This window comes from Urocitellus parryii, chromosome 10, assembly GCF_045843805.1.
Source record: "Urocitellus parryii isolate mUroPar1 chromosome 10, mUroPar1.hap1, whole genome shotgun sequence".
Classification (NCBI taxonomy): Eukaryota; Metazoa; Chordata; class Mammalia; order Rodentia; family Sciuridae; genus Urocitellus; species Urocitellus parryii.
In genome coordinates this window covers 73,322,241-73,348,001 of record NC_135540.1, presented here as the reverse complement: position 1 = coordinate 73,348,001, position 25,761 = coordinate 73,322,241, and the positions used below count along the sequence as shown (strand labels likewise).

Below are 25,761 nucleotides of genomic sequence, written 5' to 3'. Positions count from 1 at the left end.
TGGAGGAGTACAACTGCACTAGTCACCTTTATGTCATTACAAAACACTAAGCAACTAACTTATAAAAAGAAAACACTTAATTATTAATTAGCTCACAGTTTAGGAGGTTCAAAGTCCAAATTGGGTGGCCCCTTCTGGTGAGGGCAATAGATAGTAGCATATCAGGATAGGAATGTGTGTGTGTGTGTGTGTGTGTGTGTGTGTGTGTGTGTGTGTGTGAGAGAGAGAGAGAGAGAGAGAGAGAGAGAGACACTGAAGTCCCATAATTCTTTCTAAATGAATACCTACAGTCACCTAAGGTCCTCCTACTAGGCCCTACTTGTCAAAGGTTCTGCCACCTCCCAATAGCACCATCCTTGGGACCAAGCCTTTAACCACAATGGACCCTTTCTTTGGGGATCACTCAGCACACACACCATACCACTGGCGAGTTCTAATACCCCTGCTATGCTGACTCATTGGTTAGGTACAGCCCCTAGGGAAGTAGAGACTTATAAGTTGGAGCCAAATGTGGGGCCGCAGAAGGGTGCTGATCAACGGTGATCTTATGAGCAGATTTTTTGAAGGGTGATCCAAGCCATGTACTACGATGGCCATCACAGTTATAATTCAAGCCCAAATCTGCCTAGGTGGAAATTTCTTCTCTACATGTATAATATACAGAATTGCTAGCAGGGGTGGTTTCCTATCAATCAAAATAACTCTTTTAATTACTTCTAAATAATATAACCTATGTAAAATTTGTGGGTTTGAAATAAAACACTGACTTAAAAAAAAAAAGTCTAAATCCCTCCAAAACAGAAATTTTTTTTAGGCTTTAGCTTAAGAGTAAGGACACAGAAATAAGTTTTAAAAGTGGTGGATCTTAACATTTGCAGCACATAAGAGTCAGGGTGAGGAGATATTTAAAACTTTTCTCTGGCCAATCTGTACATTGGACTAATTAAACCAGAATATCTTGGGGGAAAACATAGGCATCAGTAATTTTTAAAGGTTCCTAGATGATTTCATTGCACATCCAAGTTGAGAGTTGCTATTGATTATTAAAAATTATCAACAGGTATAGGCAACTCTAAACAATTACTTTTCCTGAACAAAGTCTTTCCTAGGTCTAGGTTCTGAACTTCAAATTATTACATCTTTAAAACTTATTCTTTAATAAAGATTGTATTCTGCATTGTATTCTACAAAGAATATTTCCATTTATCCTATTGGCCTCTGATATGTGAAATCAGTGACATTTCTTGTTTCCAACGTTTGCTTGTAAAGGGTCGATATTCTTCTGTCTTGCACAAGGCATAGCTTGTCTCCAACCTCTATAAATAACATGTATTCCTGTGTTTAAGCAACACATTCAAGATAAACAGTGATGGCACAGCAAGTGTAAGGACAATGAATTAGCATTGGAGTGATCTCAATTTTGTCATCCTATCTGAAGACTTGGATTTGTGTTTACAGTGCAAATAGTAAAACAGGGACCATGAAATGTGACTTTTTTTGTTTCATACTTCTTACATTGATGTTGTCTTACATTCAAAAAACATCTTTAAAAATTATAAGTTACTCTCCTTTTTATTTTGTAATTTCTTTAGAACTAAAGAACCAATCAAGGAAATAAAACATTGCATCAGTATGATTTGGGAGATATGAATGGTTTGCATTTACTAAAATTCACTTTTTAAAAGAAACTGGCCAGATTCTATCATACACAAAATTTAATAAAAGAGAATATTCACTGTCTTTATATCTTTTCTAGCTATTGCTCATTCCATTTCATGATTATTACTGGAGATAATTTTGTTGTATTGAGTAGAAGACTGTTGAAAAGCCACCAGCTCTGTGTGCTAAATACTCTAGGTATGCCACTGGTTTGTAAAGAACTTGAAAGTCACTGTAATGGGCCTTATCATTTTCATCTATTGTACCTGTTTTTCCCTTTTCCATTCCTCCATCTTCCTTTGCTTGCTGCTAGCATACAATCCTCCAGGGCAGGAAATGTTTTGTAGAAAATGTAGGAAGGAGTCACTAATTATATTTACAATTCTGTTTCTTCCATGTTGTCAAAGAGGCTTAAAAGTATTGCTGCAGACCTGGTCGAGGATTAGCTGTGAAAGTCTGAAGAAATCAGGGAGATTGATTTGTCCAGAGCTCAAGGAGGTCTGATGAGTATTCTACTGAGAAAAGTAATCGGATTTGGGCTGTCAAAAGGAGATTGGACAGATTAAATGGTCACCATGTTCAATGAGTTCTGTTCTGCAGAAATGTCCAGACATTTAATTGCTCTTTAGTTGGTAAGCAAATCCTCCTTTTAGTGCACAGTTGAGGACGAAAGGGAAAACTGAGTCTCCATAGATTTAGAATACTAAAACATGAAAATAGAAGAACAATATTGGAAGGGTCATCTTACACCTCTATTCCTACTTCTTTAGTCTTCTAAAGAGAATGACTTCAAAACACCCTTGGAGAGATATGAAGGCAGAAAATAATTGGAAATGGTGTTCTGAGTTCTCATGTTGTTTCTGTACTGGACAAAAAAGAGGGACTGGGTAATAGGATCTATACAAGCCACTCTTTAAATTTCTTTAATGATGTCTTAAAAATTTACTTGAGTTATAAATATTTCACAATAAAATCTCCTGCTCTTGGTATTTTTTTGTGACAAGAAATAATTCCTGAAATCATATTGATTTTTCACAAAAATAAACTAAAGAAAATATCATGTGCTAAGACATAACACTAGGATACACATATCTATGTCACATTCTACATGGAAATAATTAGCACTGTTAAAGTGACCAGCACCATTTCAATATGCACATGTATTTTAATTTTGTGAATTTTGTTTATTAGGCTATCCTTTAGACATACAAAAAGTTAAACAGAATAAAATAATATATAACAACACTCAATATACCCAACATTCAATTTTAAAAAATTGCAGTATTTCTTCATTTTTGTCTCAGAGTTTTTTTATTTAAGAAATAAGACATTATGGTCACTGTTGAGTCCCTGTTTACAGCTTCCCCATCCTGTTTCCTTCTCTTTCTCTTTCCTTAGGGCTAAGCACTATCTTGCATTTTCTGTTTGTCATTATCACATATGATGGAGGTCGATGGAGGTCGCTGCTTCTAGATTCAAGCCCAGTAGACAGTAGCTTTATTTCTGCTTACTTCTTTGCATTTCACATCCACAGAAGTGATATCAGACACCTCTTAGGTATTTCAGACACTTTAGATCTTGTCATCACAACTTATCTGTGGAACCTTTGGTAATCCATTTTAGCCACAGCCACTGCTTTGTTGACCAACTGTCTTTGGAGACGTCAACAACCTTCACACACGTGCAACCAGATAGCAGGTCCAGGCACGGTCTCACCCCCTGTGTTACAATTCCTTGTTGAAGACAGGCAGGTATTGATAGCAGGCACAACCTAGAAGTATGTGTGAGTGGGTATGAGAGGAGTAAAAGGGCTGTGCAGTAAGGCTTTAACTACCGCGAGGTGAGAGCCTTCTTTCCTCTGTGGATTGGGAAGTCTACCATCTGACATCTCAGATCATCATAGGAGATGATCTATCAGTCATGCCTAATACCTAAAACTGGATTTTCCCTTTACCTGTCTCCTTCCTCTTTTTTTTATGTATTTCTGCTCCATGGGATTTTATCACTTAACAAAGTAGTAAGCTTTTGTCCTGGCATTGTTGGGAGGCCAGGTTAAAACAGAGATGTTTATCTTGTTCCAGCTCTGTCTTTTTGGCTTCATCTTTCCATATGAAGCTATCATTGCTATGTTTGGAGTAAAAGTGGTATAGCTTACTGTTCCTCTTCCTGGCTTGAAGTTGTTCATTCTATTTTTGCAATTGTTTCCTTGCTGAAAACATTACTTTTGTATTCACCATGAATTTTGTAGCATTAGTTATTCATATATGTCCTATTACATTTAAAGTGATATGAACATATTATTTTCAGACAGACATAGAAGAACATGATAGTCAAGTGGCACATGCCTGTAATCTCAGAAATTCAGGAGGCTGAGGCAGAAGGATAATATGTTTGAGTCCTTCCTTGACAATTCAGTGAGACCCCCATATCAAAATCCAAATAAATTTAAACAAAGTGCTGGGGATACAATGCCAAAATACTCCTGGATTCAGTACCCAATACCACATCCATCTATCTATCTGTCTGTCTGTCTATCTATCTATCTATCTATCTATCTATCTATCCCATCATTCTTTTTCCTTTTTCTAAAATGTTATCACTAAATTCCCAGTACTTGGACAACCTTTCTTATTATGCTTTGAGCCTATTTGCATCACTACGTATAACTCATTTAGGATTTTTTCCATATAACTGTCTTTCTTCTAAGATTATGAATTTCAGACAGAAATTGTGTCTCATTCATATTTGCCAACAGTACAGTGCCTGGCCCAATTGGCTCTTAGTTAATGAATATGGAATATATCTGACATTTGGCGTTCACATAGATAAACAGACATACACATTTAGGGTATTTACATACAATTCCCTTGACTTCCTCCCTGAATTCAGAACACTATCAGAGGATTGTTGGCAGCTCACTGTTGTGTTGGCATGTGCGATTCCTGCTGTTGAAAGCAGCTGTTTGAACAAACATATTTACCACTGTGTTGGTTTTCCTGGAAAAGGGAATACTCTGCAAATAGCATACTTCCAGTAATTCAAGACATAATTCATAATGGGGACTCTGTAATATCATGAGAAAAGTGTCTCATTAGCAATAAAAGCTATTAATGTCAGTCTTCTTAATGAAGGATTGGAATAGCATCCCTAATTAGACTGGAAAGGGCAAAAATGATGCAATCCACACTGTGATTGGAAAGTTAGTAAATGATTGAGAAAAGCTGAAATCTAAAATGCCTCCAAAGCTGACAATTTGGATAATATGAAAGGATAATTTGTATCATTTTATGAGACAGGGAAATAGGGGAAAAAAGGGAAGAAGCATAAGAAAGTAGATGAGCCTGGACTATAATAACTTTAATGTTAAATAATATCCATTCACTCAAGAATTAATTCATTCAATTTACGCTGAAAACCTGTTATTGCCAGACACTGTGGTAAGCTCTGAGTGCACACACGGTATTGTCTCCTTAAAGAACTTGTGTCATCAAGTTTTCAAGTGACTCAAATCCAAGTGGAATAATGAATTTTTGTTATGTCAATAATACAAATTAAAGACATATTATTGAATAGGCAACATTGGCCCCCAAAGTAAACAGATGAAATTTAATAAAAATAAATTTGTGTAAAAAATTCTTGGTTTCTATTAGTATACCATGACTTCTTCCTTCTCCCAAATCAAAAAAAATATTCTTAAGCTATATTAATACATATGTGCATAGAAACAAGGATTGTAGAACATATTTATAAAATCAAGAATGCATAAACTTTTCAGTCCACATCTAGGGTACTGTGTTCAATTCTAGGTGCCATGTTCTTAGCACTAGATAGTTAACCAGATAAACTTAATTCTGTGACACATGGAGAAGCATAAAAGGGCCTAGTCATATTTAGGAGAAATAATACTTTATAGTGTTTGGCCTCACTGCCCAATACTAATGTCAAAAGTGAGACCATTTTGGTAGAGAATACTAACTAAGGAGGGAGGTTTGACACATTATAAGATTCAGAAGTCTAAGAATTAAAATCATCTGTGTGAATGAGAGCTGTTCACACAAATCTGTGTGAGGGAAGCAGCAGAAGATGCTCCTGGTAACAGTGGTGGACTTTATTGCTTGCATAAAGAATTAACATTCTAGCAGCCAACCATTTAACTACAGTGTAAAATCTGAAAGAAAAAGAAAAGCACAAAGGGTTCTATATATATACATATATTTTTTTTTCTTTTTACCAACTTGAAGACTAAAAAGGAGGAAGGAGATCCATAAAATAACTTTGTGCTTCAATGCTCCAAGCATTTTTTCTTTTGTTTTCAGTTGTGCTGTGGGATGACATTCTTATAGAGAAGGAAAACAAAAAGAAAGATCAATTTATAAGGTTGGTTAAAGAAAAAATCGTTACGGTTGCACACAGATAAAAAGGTCATGTTTTAAAATTATTCTATCCTAGGCTATATTAAAAGAGAGTAGAATTTCTTTAATAAGGGTCTGATAGGAGAACATGATGGTATATACATTTAACTCTTTGTAGCCCAGTTGAATTTGCAAAGCTAAAAAAATATTTGTAAGTGGGTACTCACTGATGTTTACAATTATTCATATTTAATTCATTTGTCTATTTATGCACTTTTTCATCAAATATCTGTTAAGAGACTACTAAAACTAGGAAATAGGGAATATAAATGAAAGGTTATGTGTGTGAAATAACTGAAATTATAACAAGGGAGGCAGGAGGTATACAAGTAATTAGGCTGCAATGTGATAAGTGATGTGGAAGAGGCAGGGGTAGCCCTGAGTAAGGATGATTAACTCTGCATGGGTTTGAGTGGGGCATAAAGAATTGACCCTAAAGAATGAAATTCAGATGGAGGAGAATGAAATTTCAGAATGAAATTTCAGCATGAGGGTGCCATGTGTGCAAGTGCACAAAAGCAGAGCACACTAAAATCTAAGTGTTTCCAGGATTCTGTAAGTAATTCAATAAAACAATAGCAGCAGCAACAAAAATACTTAACTAATATTTTCTGCGGATTGTGTCCAAGGATACCTTTCTAGGCACACTATATGTATTAAGTAACCAAATTTTCATAGCAATCTGGAGCAGTCTGGCTCCAAATCTTAACCTTTAGCTTTCACGTTATGTGCTTTCTTGAAGAGATGGTTCGAGAGTTGATTGAGTATTGTTTTTCAGAGTACAGGAGATGGAATATCTTTGAACTAAGTGAAAGTGGAACCCAGTGACATAGCTGGAATATTCGCATGCTATAGCTGGGAGGGCAAATTGTTACACATGGTTTAGAAAGCAGTTTGCTGTTATCTTGTAAAACTGTGAAGGTTCAACCCTAGTTTAGACACAATAACTGTACTGATGCATATGGTCTAGAGAAACGTCTGCTCTGGCAGACAAGTAGCATGTTCGTGGCAGCATGTTTTTAATACCATGCACATGAGAAGCAAACCTCCCAATGTCCATCATCAGCACATGAGCAGTTATAGCAGGATAGGTAAAAATATTGTGGTATCTACATAGTGGACTATTACAGCAGTATAAATGAATGAGTTATAGTGACACCATGGGGCAATCTCAGTGAGATTACTTTGAGAAAAAGAGCAGATTGCAGAATAAAGCACATATGTGTAAAGGTCAAAATATGCTAAAGTTAAACAAAAGGCTGTGCATAGATACAAGCATATCTGAAAATAATAAATAAGAGAAGGAGAATGGTTAAAAATTTAAATCACATGTCCTCTTAAAGGGAGGGTAGGAGAATAAAATGTGGTAGGATGGTGAGTAGGTCATATTAAACTCACTGTGTTATCCTTTAAATGATTATTCAAAAATATTCTTTTGTATACTTAATGATTACCACATTTCATAAAATTTTAGGCCAAAATTTTTTATGCTTTAATATTTCTAAAACTGAGATGCATCTTAAAATTGTTAGTATTGTATAAAAGTAATGATCAGTGATTTTCTTAGTCATTCATAGGAAACAATGGCATGTCTTGTAACTGAGGGCTTCTTGGATCTAGTGAAATACTGTAAGATAACATATTTTAAGAAATGATATTCTGGGGATAATTCTAATAATTCCCTGGCATCTATGTCATGAATATGTAGAGAAATGGATTTGAGATCAGAGTGGTGGTTGGCACTAGATCATCAAGGAGCTTGCATGCCATTGCTAGCAGTATTCACCTTCTAAGAAATGGGAGCCTATTAAGGAGTTTTTTGAAGGAAAATAACATGATAAATGTATATGGCTTTATAAAGAAAATAATATGGCTTCTTAGAACTTAATTATGATACTGTCCTGAATTGATGACTCTTATTATAATGCTTCAATTTTCAAACAGAACTCTTTAAAAACCAACAACAGAGAACTTGAAGTACAATGAATGCAACATTGGCTTTTATTTATTTATTATTATTATTTTTTGACTGGAGTTGAAGTTTATTGAGACAGATCACAGGCACAGACTGGGGACGCGGTGGAGGAGGGGGTGGGTGACTGGGGAGGTTGGAGGATCTTGGGGAACCACTCTTCACTTCCCCCTTCCTCCCCCGCCAGCCCTGGACTCCCAGAAGAAAGGCAGAGGTGGTGAGCGAGACAGAGGTGGCCTGGGACACCCAGTCTCCTCTCAGCGGTCACCATCAGATCACTCGACCATGCTGCTCAAGATGAGGACCTTAACCTCCCAGGAGAAAAACTGGGTAGATTTGAGCCTTTCCCCCAATACAAATCGTACCCAAATAGTGTGGTGTGAAAAAACACGGGTCTGTGGTCCCCAGGGCTGTTCCTGAGAAGGTTGGAGAGGGTAGCAGGGATGGGGATGGGGCAGCGAGAGGACTGCAGGGCCCCCGGCATGCACGTCTCAGAGGCTAGTACCTCCGGCTGGACGTCTTGACCGTGGTGGTCTTCCGCAGGATGGAGGTGCCTCCGGAGCCGGCCCTGCCTTTGACATTGCCGTAGCCCATGTTCGTGCTGAATCCAGCCTTGAAGCCACCCCCGCTCCCACCTAGGGAGACGCCACCCCCAAAGCCAGCCGCACTGCCTCCAACCATGGTGGTGGAGTTGCCAGTCACAGAAATGCTGACAGCGCTGGGACATTCTCCAGACATCCTGCTCTCCTCGCTCTCCAACAGCTTGCGGTAGGTGGCGATCTCCACGTCCAGGGCCAGCTTGACGTTCATGAGGGCCTGGTAGTCACGCAGCAGCCGGGCCAGGTCCTCCTTAGCCTGGTGCAGGGCCGTGTCCAGATCCCCGAGCTTCTTCTTCGCATCCTTGAGCGCCATCTCCCCACGCTGCTCCGCTTCGGCGATGGCCGCCTGCAGCTGCTGACACTGCTTCTTGGCCGCATCCACCTCACTCTGCAGCCTCTGGATAGTGCGGGTAAGCTCCGCAATCTCGTTCTTGGTGTCCCACAGGGTGTCCCCATGCTTCCCAGCGGTCACCTGCAGCTCTTCGTACTTGGTCTGGTACCAGGCCTCGGCCTCCGCCCGGCTCCTCTGGGCGATCAGCTCATACTGGGCCTTGACCTAGGCAATGATGCTGTCCAGGTCCAGGCTGCGGTTGTTGTCCATGGACAGGACGACATTGGTGTCAGACACGTGGGTCTGCACTTGGCTCAGCTCCATTTCGTAGAGAGCCTGGAGGAAGTCAATCTCCTGGGTCAAGGAGTCCACTTTGCCATGCAGATCCATTCGGCCCATATACGCAGCATCCACATCCTTCTTGAGCACCACAAACTCATTCTCCAAAGCGGTGCGCTTGTTGATTTCATCCTCGTACTTGTTCTTGAAGTCCTCCAGGAGATCTTGCACGTTCCTCAGCTCCAAGTCCAATCTCCCCCGCTCGTCCTGCTTGCTATCCAGCTGCCTCCGCAGGCTGCTCAGGAAGGCCTCAAAGATGGGCTCCAGGTTGTTTCTGGTGACACCCATGTTCTGGCTTTGCTCCTGCAGCAAAGCCCACTTGGTCTCCAGCACTTTATTCTGCTGCTCCAGGAAACGTACCTTGTCGATGAAGGAGGCGAACTTGTTGTTGAGGGTCTTGATCTGCTCGCGCTCCTGGGTGCGCACCCGCTGGATCTCTGGGTCTATCTCCACATTGAGGGGGGTCAGCAGGCTCTGGTTGACAGTGACCTCCTGGATTCCCCCTGGAGGACAAGCAGGCCCGAAGGTCTGCCTGCCAGCCCCCAGGCCCATGTAGGCCCCACTGCCAAAGCCGAAGCCCCCCAGAGCCCGGCCCGAGGAGCCCCCTCTGGCCACACTGACAGAGATGCTCTTGCTGCCTCCCAAGTTATAGAGGCTCAGGCTGCCAAAGCCACTGGTGCTGGGGCCACAGCGAGCCCCCCCCCCCCCCCCCACCGCCACTGCTCCGGGACCTGGTCACCGAGCTGAAGCTGGTGCGGGTTCGACACCCGCCCCCTCCGCTGGCTGAGTTGGAGCTGAAGCCTCCTTTGGTTGAGTAGGTTTGCCGAGACAGGGAGGATCTCATGGCTGGCAGAGCGGCCGAGAGCGGGCTGAGAGCAGGAGGCAGCGCGGAGCTGCTGAGCCACCCAACATTGGCTTTTAAAACAATGTGGATCTCATGTAAGGAGGCTGGGCTTCTCCCACCATCTGATAGCACAGGTGCCTTCTTTCTCTGCTTGGGGTTGTTGGAGAGGAAGCCTCGTGAAGAGCCAGAACTTTCCCATGACCCACTGGCAAAGAGGCCACCTTTACCACAGTGTCAGTGTAGACTATTTGAGGAACTGGAAACCTCTGTCTCACTATCTAGTCGGCATGAGGAGCCCTTCTTTCTCATTATATTTGGTGTCAATAAAGACCAGTGTAGGCTCCTACTTTCACCTGGAAATGACAAGGTAGTGCCCCTCTCACCCGATGGAAGTAGTATCAGAAAGTCAGCTAAAATAGAATGTTTAAATAAGATCCAGAGTTTAATAGTATACTGCAAAAGGTCTGAGTTTCAGTAAAAAAAATTATCCAGGTTACTAAGAACCAAGAAGGTTTCAAACTGAATGAAAGAACACTGTCAATAGGTACTGAGATGACAGATATATTAGAATTATCCGACAAAGCTGTTATGATAAGAATGCTTTAGCAAGCAATTACAAGCATATGTGGAACAAATTTTAAAAATTGGACAACTTCAGCAAAGAGATAGAAGATACAAATAAGAATCAAATGAAAATTTTAGAACATAGAAATATAATAGATGAAATAAAAAGCTAAATTGATTGGTACAACTTCAGAGTAGTTAGAAAAGACAGAGGAAATAATCAGTGAACTGGAAAACAGAAAAATACAAAATATCTAATCTGAATAACACAGAGGAAATATAATGGGTGAAACCCTGTGGTTTGGATTTGGAATGTCCCCCAAAGAATCATGTGTTAAAGGCTTGGTCTCCAATGCAGCAATGTCCACAGGTGGGGCTTTTAGGAAATGGTTGGATCATAAGTGGATTAATCCATTGCTGAATTCATAATTTGAATGGACTATTAGGAATAACTGAAAACTATAGAAAGTGGGACCTGATTAAAAGTAGTGGGTCCTTGGGGTCATGACTTTGGGACTATATCTTGTTCTTCAGAATGAGGGCAAAATTGAGCCATTCTCTAATGAAGAAAAATTAAGAGACTTTGTAAGCAGGAGACCAACTTGCCTAAAGGAATGGTTTAAAGAAGTCCTGTAAATATAAAGAATACAATAAAAAAGTAACCACAGACAATCCTAATAAAGAACATGATAAGCAAAAATACTGATAAGAACAATAAGCTTTCCTTCTTCTCTTGATTTTTCTAAATTATGTTTTGTTATTGAAGCAAAACTGTAACTGTCTCATGTGATTCTAAATGTATATAGAGGAAATATTTAAGATAATCCTATTATAAACAGGGATAATAGAGGGATGTGAAGATAAAGTTTCTATATCTTACTTGAACTGGTAAAATGATAGATGAGTGGATGAGATGAGTTATTCATAAATAATTAATAACTAGGACAATTTCTAAAAGGCTATACAAAAGATACTCACAAATACTATGGATAAATCAAAATAGAATTCTAAAATAATGTTTATATAATGAACATCAAGCTAGGAAAAAGATAACAGAGAAATGAAAAGCAGAGAACAGTCAACAAGAAAGAAAATGGTATGTTAATTTCTAACATAACAATAATTATGTTAAATGTAAATGACCTAAATATCCCATTAGAAACCAAATATAAGTATAATGGACTAAGAAGACTATATAATATATTTTTTTAAAAAATATTTTTAGTTGTCAATGGAACTTTATTATTATTATTTATTTATTTATTTATATGTAGTGCTTTGAATCAAACTCAGTGCCTCACACATGCTAGGCAAGTGCTGTACCACTGAGCCACAACCCCAGCCCCATACAATATATTTTTAAGGAGGAATTCTCTTTGGATATTATGATCTAGGAAGACTGTAAGGAAAAGGACAAAAAAGGTACATCATGAAAACATTAATTAAGAAAAATAGGAGCAACTGCACTAATGTCACTTAAAGTAGACTTTAGAAAAAGGAAAATGAGATAGAGAGAGACATTCAAATCATCCCTTGGTGTTTGTGAGCTTGAACTTCAAGCACCTGCCGTGGATACCAAAACCCTCAGATGCTCTGATCTCTTAATGGCCAAGTATTTGCATATAACCTATTTTCCCATATACTTAAATTATCTTTAGATTACTTGTAATACTTATATTGTAAATGTCTTATTGTTTTGCTTAGGGAATAATGAAAAAAGTTTGTACATTTTAGTAAAGACATTTTCTAAAAAATTATTTTCAGTCTGCATTTGGTTGCATCCACAGATGTGGAACCTGCAGACATGTAGGGTTGACTGTTTATAATGATAAAAGGGTCAATTCATTAAATCCTAATGTGAGTATACCAAATAAAAGATGTTAAAAAAAATGTGGAGTAACAACTGGCAGAACAAAAATGAGAAATAAAAAAAGCTTCATTATTATAGCTGGTGACTTTAAGATCCTTCTTTCAAAAGTTGATGGAGAAGACTAGACAAGAGTCAGCAAAGGCCTGGAAGAATTCAACAACACCATCAACTAGCAGAGTCTAAATGACATGCATATGACACTCTATCCTACCACAGCAAATGTATTTTCTTTTCAAGTGCCCCTTGATGATGTGTTGACATAGACCATATCCTGAGCCATGAGACAAATCTCAACAAATTCAAAATTATTGACATCACGCACAGTGTGTTTTTTAATCACAATGTAACAAAACAGAAGCTCAGTAACAGGGAGAGAATAGAAAAATCTCCCAAACACTTAGAAACTAAATAACATACTTCTAAATAATCCATAGTTCAAAAAAGGAAGTCTCAAAGGAATTCGACAATTCACTGGATGGAAGGAGAATAAAAATGCAGCATATTAACATTTGTGGGACACAGGTGAAGCACAGTCAAAGACATTTATGACACTAAATGCATAGATTAGAAAAAGAGAAAAAGTCTTGCATCAAGAACCTGGGGTGGGATGGGGGAAGAGTATATTAATCCCAAAGTCTGATGAAGGAAAACATAATAACAATAAGAGTAGAAATCATTGAAACTAAACCAGAAAACCAATGAAAATAGAAACAGCTTTAATAAAATAGATAAGTATCTAGCAAGATAAATATCTAGCAAGAAAGGCAACACAAATGACCAATATCAGAAATTGACAGGAGAGGGAAAGCCAGGTTTTGATGGCATCCTTTGATGAGGTCAGGGACATAAGAGAATACCAAGGAACTGCAGCCTATGGGGTGGGCAGTCAGAGGATGGGGCTCTGAAGACATGGGACAGACTGAATGAACCTAAGGCGTCACGGCAAGGATAACCTGAACTCTGCAGCAAACTCCAGGGCCTTGGGGTGCAGTTCCTTGGGATTCTCTTAGGTCCCTGAATTCAGCAAAAGATGCCATCAAAACCTGGCTTTCCCCCTCCTGTCAATCTCTGATGTTGCTTTTCTTTTTTGTCAGTCTTGCCAGGTATTTATCTATTTTATTGAGTCAGTTTTTATTTTCATTGATTCTGTGTTTTGTTTCAATGATTTCTACTCACATAGTTATTGTATTGTTACTACTTTTTATTTTAACTCATGCATATTGATGTTCACTGTAGTTTTAATCTGAATTTTTCTTAGCAGCTAATGTTGAACAGCTTTTCATATGCCTATTTGCCATATGTATATAGTCTACATTAACATGGACTCCTCAGGTCTTTAGTCTATTTTTAAATTGGATTATTTTTTTCTTTTTGTTTTGTGAGTTCCTTGTATATTTTAGGCACAGTATTTTATTAAATATGTGGTTTACAAATACCTTCTTTTATTCTGTAGCTTGTCTTTTGGACATCTTCACAGAGACTGCTTACAGAGCAAAAGTTTCTGATTTTGCTGGTGTCCAATTTATTGATTTTTCTTTTTATGGAAGGTGTTTTTGATGCTAAGAACTTAACCTAGGCAAGACCCATAGATTTCTCCTATGGTTTTTCCTTCAAGTTCTATGGTTTTTTGTTTCAAATTTGAGCCCATGATCCACTATGTGATAATTTCTGTAGACAGTGTGAGACTTAGCTCTAGGTTCATTTATTCACTTTTGTGTATGGACATCCAAATGGTAGCTCCATTTGCTAAAATGTGATCTGTCCTCCACTGAATTGCCTTTGAATTTTTGTCAAAATCAATTGGGTATATTTGTGTGCATCTATTTCTGGGTGTCTGTATTTTTGACCTTCAGTCTTTTTCTGCTTATTTCTTACACTCATGTTCCTGGAATTAAATGAACCTTTCACAGAGAGTAATATTCATAAAGATGAACACAAATGAATTTAAATGAAAATCTCTACCTTTGAAAAAGATGGGTAATTTGTTTTCTATGCACTCTTTACTATTCCTCTTTCCAAATCTCATATAAAATGCCTTATACAGACACGGGAGACCTGTATTCCTTGTTTAACACTGAGTATTAATTCTGTCATGAGCTCTATGTGTTGATCATGACTGTTAGACATCAAACAACCCATCACTCTTCCTAGAGAGGTTTCTCATGGGCGAGAATACTAAATCCTCATTTGCTGCAAATCAGGTGACCTCCAAGGAAAAGAAGTCTTAGAGATATTTGATCTTCCCTCGCTTCCCATCTAAAGCTAAAAGACCTGCAATGTGCCCAACATTCTCAACATACATCTTCATGTTGGAGTATTAAGTTGGAGCATTATCTGAAGAATTTTCATTGAATATGCAAAAATAATACTCTATATGTGCAGATATCTGAAAACCCCATATCAGTCCAGAGCTGTTGCTTCTCATTCCTAAAGAATGAAACTTTTCTTTGAATTAAAAAAGTCAGTATTTTTAAAAACAATTTCGTTGGTTATTCTTAAATGTTTTTCTTTAGAGGAGCCAAGCTGTTTCATAAATCCGCAAAGTAGAAAACATGTGTGGACTGGATTGATAAATGACATCATAAAATTTCCCCAGGGGTTAATTTTTATCTTTGGTATCTACCAATTAAATGACCTGAACCTTTTAGCCAAGGAATTTCATGCTCTGACTTTTAATGTTTGCTAGTGTATTAGACACTATGATCAGAGATTTTCATGGTATTTTTCCTTGTGGTAAATGCTGCCCACAAGGAACAGAAATGTGGATTAACTCCTGTGTATACATATGGGTTCTCTCTCTCCCGTCTTTCAGATAGAGAGATGGCACTCTCTGTCGTTTGTACCTCAATTCCTTCTATTTGTCCATCTAACAAAAGGTTAAATATGAATGCTGCTACATTTAAAGACAAACAAATCTAGCAATTCAGTCTGTTTTGTGTCTTTGAATAAAATGCAATGCATCTGGGTTGAAAGAGGCCTTTTAAAACTAGCATTGTCTTTTAAGACAATCCTTAGTCTTGTTCATCTCTGATAAGTATCTGCATTATTTGCTTCAGCTCTTGTAGTTGAGAGGGTCACTCAAATAGCCACAGATTCCCTAAATGTTGACAGACACTAATAAATCAAATGGTATCGATTTTATGTCTCTAAGGGTGCATAATCACAGATTGCTTCTCTTATCCTAAATCACAGGGCTGGTGTTTTAAGTAGACTATTGGCTAAACGAGAGTCCAACTGTGAGTTTATGGACAACTTTGCACACATTTTTTCCCCACTGCAAGAAAAAAAATCCTGAAGTTACATATTTAATAGCCATTTGGGACTGCAGTATCACTTATCTCATCAAACAGTGATTATCTCCTGTGTTCTGCAAGTCAATATTTAGGTTTTTTTTTTTTTCATGTTATGTGATAAGGCAAGAGAAATATGCCATTACATAGTGTGTTTATATACTACTAAACTAGCATTTGAGAATTTAAAAACATTTCTAATAAGTGAAACATATGAAGTCTTAAGGATTGAGTTCAATTTTAAATTTCTTATTGCAATGTGACTTTTTCTACTTTGCTAGGATTTGATGGAGATTGTTTGGGTTTTAAGAATGAACGCAACATTAGTGAGCCAATATACTGATTTGTACTTTACAAATAAAGCATTTAATTAGAACACCAACAAATTTTTATTAAGTTAAAGCAATGTTTATTGGTGGTCATGGAAGGAGGTTGTGTGGTACCGTAGCCCTATTCTGAGAGCTATATCCAGCAAAAATCATGACATTGGTGAGCTTTGTCTAAGGCTCCACCCTTCCAGTGTTGTGTTCTGGTCACCTGAATGCTTGGTTAATGGGGGGAGGATGATGGCCAGCATTAATTAGGGAGTCATTCTTCCTGCCCAGTATAACCCAAGCCACCCTAAGACTTACAGTCTCAAATAATCAGTAAATAACAAAGCACAAATACACAGAAATATATTTACAGAATGCAAAGCCCCTGATAGATCTAGTTCACATAGGCTCTGAAACTAGACAAAAGACAAAATGGCTCCAGGAGTTTATTTAAGGGGGATCATGAAAGGCAGGGATAAGGATTCAAGGGTGGAGTCTTGCTTCGTGATGTCGTGCAGTCAGCAGGTTGATTGACATCTTGGCAGGTCACACCCATCTCAGGTGCTGCATGGGATCTTTGGCAGAGCTTGAGGGGGAAGTTCACCTGCATCAGGTGGTCAATCCCTGTGGGGGTGTCATGGGAGCTTCCCAATGCCAGACTTATCCTATCAGGAGGCTACTATGCTCAACAGTCTACACATAGCCCACAGACAGCTCATGACACCTGGTCATCTGTTGTGCCCTAGTTCTGGGTTGTTTCCGTCTCTGCACCCATACCCCCTCATCAAAATTTCCTGGTTGCATCTTATTTCACCAGTATGTTTTCCCTCTCCATTATTTCCCTTCCAAACAGGTACTAGCTACTCTGATCAAAATGACACAAGTCTTCCTAACATTCTCCCATACCATATATATTTCAAGTCACGTTTAAGAGAAAAATTAAACCCAAAAGAGTATGACCACATAGGAATTTCAAGTGTTGTGGAAGAGTCATATGCTGGTGGTTCCACAAGGCTTCTTTAACATCTTATTGTGTGAATAATTCCCTGACTAGTTTTCATAGGATTCAATCTAATCTATGTATGACTAATGACCAAGTTTGTCCCACTTGGTTTTTATTGCAAAACGTAAGATCACAATCCCAAATTAAAAAAAAAAATAATAAAAGTGTTAAATCTATGACACATTCATTTCATTCTTTTTTGTAGTTCTAATGTAAGTGGGGTAAATATTACAAGTAGAAATGCACATATGATAGATAATCTTTTAAAAATTACACCCTCAGTTTTGTGAACTATTCATTAGTGCACTGGTAATTCTTATTTTAATGGAATCATTTTAAAATTTGAAATAGTTCATTCATTAATTACTTCTTTAAATTCCTCAATTTTGAACACTCATTTATTTGTAAATTTATACAAATTTCTTGAATTCATATTTGTTGCGAGTTCTTAGTTATAGGAAGCATGGGAATTTTCATGAAGGAAAAATACCTAACTATTTGATATTTATGAGTTTTTCGTAGGTCATTATACAAATTTTACCCATCTACATCTTGTTGAAATGAAAGATGGGCAAAAAGAAGTGAGAGTGTGTGTGTGCACACGCGCACTCTCTCTCTCTCTCTCTCTCTCTCTCTCTCTCTCTCTCCCCAACAAGGAAAGTATCAACAAAAATTTAGCCTTTACTAGACTACAAAGTCATCAGCTTTCCAAACTCCAACTCCCAAGCCAATTCTTTTGCAGATGGCTCCCTTTGCTGCACTGCAGCCTTACAGACAACATCACCTTGTACATTTTTAAAGAAAAAGTTTTCTCAGTGTGTTCATCCATCACTCAGCAGCCCTGCAAGGCAGATGGCAAATTTGCATTTAGCCACACTCTAGAAACCCAAGTTTTGTTTTGGTATGAAGTCAATGATTTCATATTATTAGAGAGTGTGGAGTGCCTATTAACTACAGTGAAGTGTTAACCCAGTTTTAATCATGTTCCCTATTTAGAAAGTTGATTCTGTTATTTTAATCTGAAACATTATGAAAGATTTCAACTTAAAGTATGCTTGTAATTACAATATATAAATTCTTTGTTTTCTGTTAATGTCATATAATGCAAGTCTCCAAGTATTCCAAGTCTTCAAATGTCATATTTGCTTTCTTTTCTGATTAAAATTCAGACCTTTAGGTTTTAACCAAGAAAATATAAATGTCCAGATGCATTTATCATTTATTTTAGAATAAAATTTGGTTAAGCAATATAAAAAATATTTCTTGTCTGCAAAATTTTTACCATCTTCCTGTAGCTACTGATGAAATTTTTAACTTATTTTTTTGTGTGTTAATCATGGTATTCCAGTGATTCTTCATTTATAGTAATTTTAGAACTTTCATAGATATCAACAGAACTATGTTCCAGAGCAAATTATTTTAATTCTGCTCACTATCAACAAATAATATTAGTAAGTCATCTATAACATTTTTTTTCTCAATCCTGGGCTTTGAACCCAGGACTTCACACATGCTAGGCAAGCACTCCACCACCGAGCTACATCCCAGCCCCTCTAGTAATTTCACTGTTGCTCTGTGTATAGTTGGTTATTGTAAGGCATTAGTTATAAATTGGTGCCCCTTGGACTGTAGACTATTTTATTTTGCCAACTCATTTCTTTTTATTTATGTTTTATTCAATTTGTGAACATACAATTTCAGATGAACATATACTCGAGTTTTGCCATAAACAAATTTTATATGTAGCCTATTCATTTTAAATGTCTATAACTGCCTGGCATTTAAATTTGGCACATTGGCTAGAGATCATAAGAAGGATAAATAGGAAAAATTGAAATAGGCAAAAAATATAGGAAAACATCGCATGCAAATATAGCTTAGGGGATGAATAATTTTTCAGTAGGAATAATCCTGAAGAATAAAAATCATCTATTTTTTTGTGAGAAGCACTGGGCCTATGCAACTGAAAAGTGATATAATCTGAAAATCTTTGATTATGAGGCTGGGTATCAATATCTCTTAGGGTTTGAATATGTGGTATCCTCCGAAAGCTCATGTGTGAGACAATGCAATTCTGCTCAGAGGTGAAATGATTAATTATGAGATTTGTTACCTAAATGGTAGATTGATCCACTGATATGGATTAGCTGGGTGGTAACTGTGGGCAGGTAGGATGTGGCTAGAGGATTTGGTAGATTACTGGGGGCATGTCTTTGGGGTTTATATCTTGTCCCTGGTGAGCGGAGCTCTCTCTGCTTCACGGTTGCCATGTCCTAAGCTGATTTCCTCCTCCACACTTTTCTACCATGATGTTCTGCCACACCTAAGACCCTGAACTATAGAGCTACGGCCTGAGACTGCTGAGACCCTGAGCGCCAAATAAACTTTTCTTCCTGAAACTGTTCTTGTGAGGTCTTTTGCTCACAGTGTCAAAAATAGTGACTAAAACAACATCAAAGTTGAAAGTTTATCAGATTAACATACATTCATAAGATAGCTAGGAATCTGTTGGAGGAATTAAAAGCCAAGCATGGCAAAAGTGAGGTGGATGAGATTATTGCTGCAAATTATAGTCAATTCTATAGGTTCCAGCCATATTTGAATCTGTATAACATCAAAGCAGGGAGAGAAGCTGGAAGTGCTGATAACATACTTTCCTAGGAGGAGAGTTCTTCACCCAATACAGATGAAATTGATCTCTTTTGGGGAAAAAGATGCCACTCAAATGTATATACTGAAGTGGCAAACAGTACGCATGATGTCAAACCTTTGAAGGACCAGTTCAAACTTCTATTGGAGAAATGCACCTTGGTTTGCAAATTTAAACCTCCTTTATTCAAACAATTTTTCAGGTCAGAATGATTTCATAGTTTGCTGATTTTATGTGCAGTGTGATAGAAGAGTACCTTCATTCATTGCCATAGCCCTAGCAAAATCATATATGAAGGCAAAAGTGAATACTCATGATTTAAATCCTAAGAAAACTATAGTTAAGTTTTGGTGTAAAAATTTGTGCTAAAATTTCTTTTTCATTTATAAAATAGTGGTTAAATATATAAAACATGAAATGAAACCATTTAACCATATTTAAATGTATAGTTCTGTAACATTAAGTATATTTATATTATTTTGTGTCCATAATTGCTATCCATCACCAGAACTATTTCATCTCTCTCAACAGAAACTCTGTACATGTACATGTATATACTAATTGTTTATTCCTCCTTTCCCTAGCCCCTGGCAACTATTATTCTACTTTCTGTTTCTATGAATTTGACAACTATATGTACATCATATAAGTGGAACCATACAATGCTTGTTATATGAGTGGTTTATTTCACTTAGCATAATGTTTTCAAGGTTCAACCACATAGCATATATCATCAGAATTTACCTCCTTTTAAAAGCTGAATAATATATCATTGTATGGATATGTCTTATTTTGTTTATCCATTCATCTATTGATGGACACTTGCGTTGTTTCTATTTTTCAGCTATTGTAACTATGCTGCTATGAACATGAGTATATAAATATCTCTTCAAATTCTTGCTTCAATTCTTTCAGGTATATTTAATTCCAGAAGTGAAATTTATGGGTGAAATGCAATTCTATTTTTAATTTTTTGAAGGTCAATCATACCATTTTATTTCACATTTCTATCATCAGTGCCCAAGTGTTCTAATTTCTGCACTTTCTTGCCAATACTTGCTATTTTCTGTATATATATATATATATATATATATATATATATATATATATATTAGATGTTGATGGACATTTATTTTATTCATTTATTTATATGTGATGCTGAGAATTGAACTTAGTGCTTCTTACATGCTAGGCAACCATTCTATCACTGAGCCACAACCCCAGTCCTATTTTCTGTTTTTTTTGACAAAGGCCATCATAATGAGTGTTAGGAGGTGCCTCATTTTCATTTTAATTTGCATTTATCAAATTATTAGGTGAGGTTGAATACTTTTTCAATGTGCTTATTAGCTATATATATCTTCTTTGGAGAAATGTCTGCTCACTTTTAAGGTGGATTTGTTGTTGATTTGGAGGAGTACTTTATATATTCTGGATATCAATCCTTTATTAGATGTATGATATGCAAATATTTTCTCCCATCTGTAGGCTACCTTTTTACTCTGTTGGTAGTGATCTTTGATGAATAAAAGATTTTAACAATGTTCACTTATTTTTCTTAAATATATTTTGATGTCTCTTAAGAAATTATTGCCAAATATAAGGATATAAATATTCATCTTATGTTTTATTCTTAGAGTATTATAGTTTTAGTTTTTAAAGGTATTGGTTAACTTTTTTAAAACATTTTTTTAGTTGTAGATGGACATAATACTGTTTTTATGTGGTGCTGAGGATCGAACCCAGTGCCTCACACATGCCAGGCAAGTGCTGTACCACTGAGCCACACCCCAGCTTGGTATTGGTTCATTTTGAGTTAATCTTTGTATATGGTATAAGGAAAGTGTTCAGTTTCATTTTTTATTTTTTCATATGGGTACTCAGTTTCTGCAACATCACTTGCTGAATACTTTTCATTTCTAAAGGAAAATTTTAGACTATATTCTGCCTTTTCTTCCCTTCTTAAGTTTAATTTGAAAAAATCTTAGTGTACCTGCTACAGGAATTTCTGGATTAACACAGACACAGACACGCACTTCAGTAAACTAAAAACCACAAGAATTGTGTTTGCAAGAGAACTCACTAGGTTGTTTGGGAAAAACATGACAAATAAGACATCACTGGATATATAGGCTAAATTTTAGAGAAGACTTTCTTAACATTATGAAGATTCAGAAACTCATGTAGGGTTAAAGAAGGCAAGGATAAGCAACTTGCTTTAGTATTATGGTTGAATCTCTATTATACATTTTTGTAAGCATTAGTGAAAACAATTATTTAATGAATCACAGTATTTTAAAACCACAATGACAGCAGGCCACAGACTGCTATTACATAATACCATAAGTCTATTCACCACCAGGTCTGTAAATCTCATTTTATGACTGAATATGAAATTTATTTGAAATAAATTCATGATGATTTTTCCTTTACAATTTTTATAATAATTTAAAAGTACTTTTAGATACCATTGATTAGAATTTTATTCTGATCATATAATTTAACTATGAATAAATATTTGATATATTGAATATTTTACCAATCTTGTATGAACATTAACTTCTAGTGAGGAACCTCAGGTAAAATTAAACCAAATTTATACTACTAGTCTGATTTTTTTGGAAATAGCTGATACTTCTAGACTTAATCGTTAACTTTTTACTCAATTTTATGTGGCTGTGAATATGTAGTTCAAAATTAAATATACTCAAAAGATTAAGATAATTCAATAGCAAAATAGCACACCGTAGGAAAGGGAAGTTTCTTTTCCAACTTTATTGAATTATGAGCAATACATTATTATTTCAAGACATGAATTTTGAATCCAATGGTCTTAAAAATGTTATAAATGAAGAGTGTGATGTGCATATTTTTCCAAATTCTTCATTTAGAGTAAAAAATTTGGGAAAAAATAACAAAAATACATAATTCACAATTTTGATTCAGGCTTTGTGTCATTTTACGTATGAATAACAAAATATGAGGAAAATATTAATCCAGGGAAACAAACCATTTAATTATAGTATTTATCGTGAATTTTGTGTGGAACAAAATTCTGGAAAAACAGAATAAAACTATTTTGAAGATGTTTTCACTGTTATCTGCTTAGGTCCGTAGTGTTCTCTATTCTCAACTACTTCATTTAAATAATATGTTGTTAATGATTTCTAGCCGAATGGAATATTAAGTTGCTTGTAATAGAAGAAGTACTTTCCAAGTTTCAATCACCTTTCTTCATTATTTCTCAACATATTAAAGCATGTCTGTTCAGTATTTGTTATTTTTGGTTGTTCTTACAAAGTCTTATTGCATTTTAACGGTTTCTCACCAAAATTTTAAGCTCATAAACTAAATATAGTGATAAAATTCCACCAAATTTTAAGGCACCCCAAGAGTATATCTAGCATATGGAACTGATTAATTTATACAACGTCTCTATGCCAGACATTATGCTAATTTATTGTGATATAAAGGTTGTATTAGTCAATGTTGAATGCTATAACAAAATACCATAGACTGGATGACTTACACAACAGACACTTATTTTCTCACAGTTCTGGGAGGTGGACGTATGAAATCAAGATCCTGTTATGGTGGAGTTTTCTCTGTTTTCTCACTGACTTGCAGACACCCATCTTCTATTGTGCTCACATGGCATTTCCTAAGTGTGTATGTCAGGAATAAGAGAGAGAAGTCTTACATTTCTCCATCTTCTTACAAGTACGCATGACCTCATAAGCCTAGCCTCACAAAGGTTTACTCTCCAAAAAACTTCACATTTGGGGTTAGGGCTTCAATACATAAATTTTCATTTTCAATTAATCTATACTTCCCATCTTTTAACAATTTGGCATTTGTTGCTTATTTTATTAGAGTGGTTGTTAAGGAAGAAAAAGGATTCTAAGCAAGGTTTTTTCTTTCTTGCATCAGTTCTTCTTCTTTCTTGCATCAGTTTTTCTTCTTCCATCAGTTTTTAGATAGGTTTTTAAAAAATTATCAGTTAAGATTTGAGGTTTGGTTGAGTGGAATAGTGTTTGGATGCTACTTGGGGCTATGTTGTGGGCAACATCAGAGGGAATGGACCCAAGTGAGTCACAGAATGTGTTAGATGCTGATGCTGCATCTTCTAAGGATGATGACTTTTGTCTCTTATAGGTTTTTAAAAATTAGTGATTATCCTTTATAACAAATACTTTTGGCAAATTAAAATGAGACTCTACCTTCTTCCCAAACATTGCATTAAATGCCTTGACTCAGACCTTTTATCTTTTAAGTTCAATGCTATCATTGTTCAGTGTTTTCATTGCACTCTGTTTTTTGACTTCCTCTAAGTAGTGATTATTATTACTAATTTAGGAGCTAAAATGTATTTAAATGTTCATAGCAACTTATTTTAAGTTCTTGCATATCAAGCCTTCATTTTTTGTTTAGATCTCCTTTTTGCTGAGGTACATACCTAGTAGCTCCTTCAGCAATGATCTGTGTAAATACTGATACCACTGGTTATCAGTGATGAGTTCTGCTTCCTCAGATGTTGAAGTATAACATTAGGGTAGCACAGCAAGGCAAGCATATAAAATAGGGTTTACTTAAAAAGGGATAACATAGATTTCTCCCAGGAGGGAGAAGGGGGCCTTAGCTGGTATCCTGGTGTCTCAAGAAATGAGGGTGTTTTTCTTTGTTCTTCTGCTCTCTTCCCTCTTCTCTCCTCCCTGCGTATGTGACTAGGCCCAGGAGTTGCTCTGTTGAGATTGCCAAAAGGTGAGAAGCAGATGGGCTGGCGAGGCCAAGATAGAGTGATCTGGGCAGAAAGGGGGCTCAGGATGCATCAATTAACAACCTTTACAACTTCCTGTAAGGAGGGACAATTCTTGGGACAGGTTACCTTAGCAGAATGCATTTCAATTCATGGTACACATATACAACGTAATTTTTCATGTCTCTGGTTGTTCACAAAGTAGAGTCACACCATTTGTGTCTTTGTACATGTACTTGGGGTAATGATGTCCATCTCATTTCACCATCTTTTCTACCCCCTTACCTTTTCCCTTCTCCCCTCTTCCCTTTGTCCTATCTAAAATTTCTCCATTGTTCCCTTGTTCCCCACACCCATTCCCATTATGGATCAGCATCTTCATATCAGAGAAAACACTCAGCATTTGTGTTTTGGGATTGACTTACTTCACTTAACATACTGTTCTCCAACTTCATCCATTAACCTACAAATGCCAGGACTTTATTCTCTTTTGTTGCTGAGTAATATTCCATTGTGTGTGTGTGTGTGTGTATATATATATCACAGTTTCTTTATCCATTCATCTACTGAAGGGCATCTAGGTTGGTTCCACAATTTAGCTATTGTAAATTGTGTTGCTATAAATATTGATGTGGCTGCATTACTGTAGTATGCTGTTTTTAAGTCCTTTGGGTATAAACTGAGGAGTGGGATAGTTGGGACAAATAGTGGTTCCATTCCAAGTTTTCCAAGGAATCTCCAAATTGCTTTCCATATTGGTTGCACCAATTTGCAGTCCCACCAGCAATGTATGAGTGCACCTTTCTTTCCACATCCTTGCAAAACTTATTGTCATTTTATTTTTTTAATTGATTTTATTATTTTTTTAAATACATGACAACAGTGGAATGCATTACAATCCTTATTACACATATAGAGCACAATTTTTCGTATCTCTGTATATAAACTATGGTCACGCCAATTTATGCCATTATACATGTACTTTTTTTGCATTACAATTCTTAATACACATATATACCACAATTTTTCATATCTCTGTTTATATATAAGGTATGTTGACTCCCAATTCAAGTCTTCATACATGTACTTTGTATGATGACCATCACATTCCTCCGTCCTTGCTAATACCCTTCCTCCTCCCTTTCCCTCCCACTCCTC

The 25,761-nt window shown here is 36.7% G+C and overlaps 1 long non-coding RNA gene and 1 pseudogene across 1 annotated transcript in view; one reads left to right on the top strand and one right to left on the bottom strand.

Moving 5' to 3' along the window:
* Positions 1 to 25,761, top strand: part of LOC144257286 (uncharacterized) — a 363,085-nt gene that overhangs the window by 8,793 nt on the left and 328,531 nt on the right. The gene's annotated exons all lie outside the window — the stretch shown is intronic.
* On the bottom strand, positions 8,542 to 10,156 carry LOC144257249 (keratin, type II cytoskeletal 79 pseudogene; annotated as a pseudogene).